The sequence below is a fragment of the Convolutriloba macropyga genome, unplaced genomic scaffold (assembly GCF_964194025.1).
Source record: "Convolutriloba macropyga unplaced genomic scaffold, txConMacr16.3 SCAFFOLD_5797, whole genome shotgun sequence".
Classification (NCBI taxonomy): Eukaryota; Metazoa; Xenacoelomorpha; order Acoela; family Convolutidae; genus Convolutriloba; species Convolutriloba macropyga.
In genome coordinates, this window is record NW_027449460.1 from 5,001 (window position 1) to 7,992 (window position 2,992).

Consider the following 2,992-nt stretch of genomic DNA (forward strand, 5'->3'; position numbering starts at 1 on the left):
CGGACACCGAGAAATGTTGCCATTTCTCTTCCCGATGAGCTTTTCCCTGTTCATTCGCCATTACTAAGGGATTCTCAGTTGATTTCTTTTCCTCCCCTTACTGATATGCTTAAGTTAAGGGGGTTCTCTCGCCCAATTCAGGTTATGTAGTTGATTGTCTCTTAATTGGTTCACTGACCAATATGAGACAGAAACCGATTCAGCAGTTTTGTTCGCTACTACTATCAAACACAGGTCGAAGTTTCCATTCAGTCATTAATTCCAACTTTCAAATGTTGTTGTTTCAGCTTTCGCTTACTAGAAGCAACATAATACTCGCTGCAATACAGACCTCGGGAAACCCTCACCGTGAATAAGGTTCACTCACATATTTCACTACATTTTGCGTGGGATTGGAGATGAGGCTACTCGTTCTTGCTCAGTACTAGGCTGAAAATTAACGAAACTTCGTTACAAACGTTCACATGTTGATGTTTCCGCTTTCGCGTACTCGAAACAACATAATACTAGTCTTTGTAATTTAGTTTCATAATTTCAACTGTTCTCATGCAGAATTTTTGCTCATTCTTATCCCAAATTTTGACCTGGCTACTAGTTACACTCCTTGTACTTATTGCAAAATGACCACAAATTTCAACAGCTTTCACATGTTGCTGTTTCGGCTTTCGCTTACTACAGTCAACATAATACTCGTTGCAAAATAAGTGCTCGGCATCTGCAATTTTCCAAAGACGAAGTTTCGCCAGTTCAATTTTCGCTCGCCAATTATGGCTACTAATTCACACGGTACTGAGCTCAACAACATTAAATTTGTTCAGCAAGACTTTCACATGTTGATGTTTTGGCTTTCGCCTACTAGAAGCAACATAATACTCGTCTTGTTAGCTCATTCAATGAGAATAGCTTTTCCCGTTGAGAATTTTTGCCTTCAATTGGCGTTGTAGTGAGTTTGGCTACTCAGATCACCAAATACTTGTGACAATTCGAACCAGAAATGTTTTCAATTTTCACATGCTGATGTTTCGGATTCAACCTACTAGAAGCAGCATAATACTTGTATTCAACAATTTCTGTATCAAATCCCAGTTTTCTCTGGTGCATCTTTGCCAAACTATTCCAAACTGCCTGAGTCTGAATACCAATTACAGGTACTAGTAAATGCACGTTACTAAGGACTATATAGTTCTAGGTTACTGTACACAACGACGTTCACATGTTGATGTTTCAGCTGCCGCTTACTAGAAACAACATAATACTTATCGTGCATACCTTTCCATAACTTGTCCTTTTCAGATGCATTAGTTTCCCTTTGTCTTGGCTTCTACAGTCAGACTGGCTACTAGTAACAGCACAGTACTAATCACATATCGTTCTACAGTTTGCAGACAACTTTCACATGTTGATGTTTCAGCTTTCGCCTACTAGAAACAACATAATACTCGCTGTATACATTTGTAGTTCTCTATGTAACTTTCATGTGAAGAAGTTTCGCCAGTCTTTTTGACTGTCTCAAATCTGAGTCATGCTTAGGCTACTAGTTGCTTCATAGTACTTATCGCCTCGAGATCATTGAACAAAACTTGATTTTCACATGTTGCTGTTTCAGCTTCCGCTTACTAGAAACAACATAATACTAGTCTCATTAAGTTCCGTCTCTTTGCAATTTTCTTATGAAGAAAATTCGCCATCACAATGACTCCAGCAGTTCTTGATCAAGGAATGCAATCATTGATCAGAATGCTATTATTTGAATCGGTTCTGCTTTAAGTGTTCCAATTTTATTGGAAGCACCAACAATAGAACATCAATGTGTTCAATCGAGAGTTATATAACCCTGAATCGGACGCAGTCAACAGCCGAAGCCGAGACCGCCTTTTGCGTTAGAGAGGTCGGTAAACAAATCTTGCGATTCATACCGAATTAACACATATAGCTGTGCTCCTCTTCGTAAAGCGAGCCAAGTGATCCCCTGTTGAAGGATGTATTTGGACCAATCTAGTAGCATTTGGTTTCCAACAAGCTCTCCCAAGTTAGCTTACTTATTGGGCTTTTCAACCAATTCGGTTGGCTACAAGCATCATCAAAGTACTAGCCACAGTTTGATCGCAAAATTCTACGACTTTCACATGTTGATGTTTCGGCTTGCGCTTAGCCTACTATAAGCAACATAATACTAGTCATATCATAGAGCGTGATCAGCTTGTGACGTTCTCATGATGAAGTTTCACCAACAGTGTCTCACTTCGAGCTTAAATCCAGCTACTAGTAACTACACAGTACTGACTGCAACGATAACTTTTATCTATACCTTTCACATGCTGCGCTTTCGGCCAGGGCCTACTAACGTCAACATAATACTCGATATAAACTTTTGTTCATGATGCAGCTTCCCCATGCAGAAGTTTCGCCTTCAAATGCTCTCTTGGCCATATGACGTAAGAAAAGGTTACTAGTAACATCACAGTACTAGCCACAGTTTGATTGCAAAATTCTACGACTTTCACATGTTGATGTTTCGGCTTGCGCTTAGCCTACTAGAAGCAACATAATACTAGTCATATCATAGAGCGTGATCAGCTTGTGACGTTCTCATGATGAAGTTTCACCAACAGTGTCTCATTTCGAGCTTAAATCCAGCTACTAGTAACTACACAGTACTGACTGCAACGCTAACTTTTATCTATACCTTTCACATGCTGCGCTTTCGGCCAGGGCCTACTAACGTCAACATAATACTCGATATAAACTTTTGTTCATGATGCAGCTTCCCCATGCAGAAGTTTCGCCTTCAAATGCTCTCTTGGCCATATGACGTAACACAAGGTTACTAGTAACATCACAGTACTAGCCACAATTTGATCGCAAAATTCTACGACTTTCACATGTTGATGTTTCGGCTTGCGCTTAGCCTACTATAAGCAACATAATACTAGTCATATCATAGAGCGTGATCAGCTTGTGACGTTCTCATGATGAAGTTTCATCAACAGTG

The 2,992-nt window shown here is 39.8% G+C and overlaps 1 non-coding gene and 1 pseudogene across 1 annotated transcript in view; both read right to left on the reverse strand.

Annotated features, from left to right (window-relative positions):
* The window catches only part of LOC142355047 (large subunit ribosomal RNA), a 3,517-nt gene extending 3,371 nt beyond the window's left edge, over positions 1 to 146 (reverse strand). The window contains exon 1 of the ribosomal RNA XR_012761156.1: positions 1 to 146. This exon is cut by the window's left edge and continues 3,371 nt beyond it. This is a non-coding gene — a ribosomal RNA (large subunit ribosomal RNA).
* A 1,683-nt stretch (positions 147 to 1,829) lies between these two features.
* Positions 1,830 to 1,981, reverse strand: LOC142355046 (5.8S ribosomal RNA; annotated as a pseudogene).
* Between the last annotated feature and the right edge of the window lie 1,011 nt (positions 1,982 to 2,992).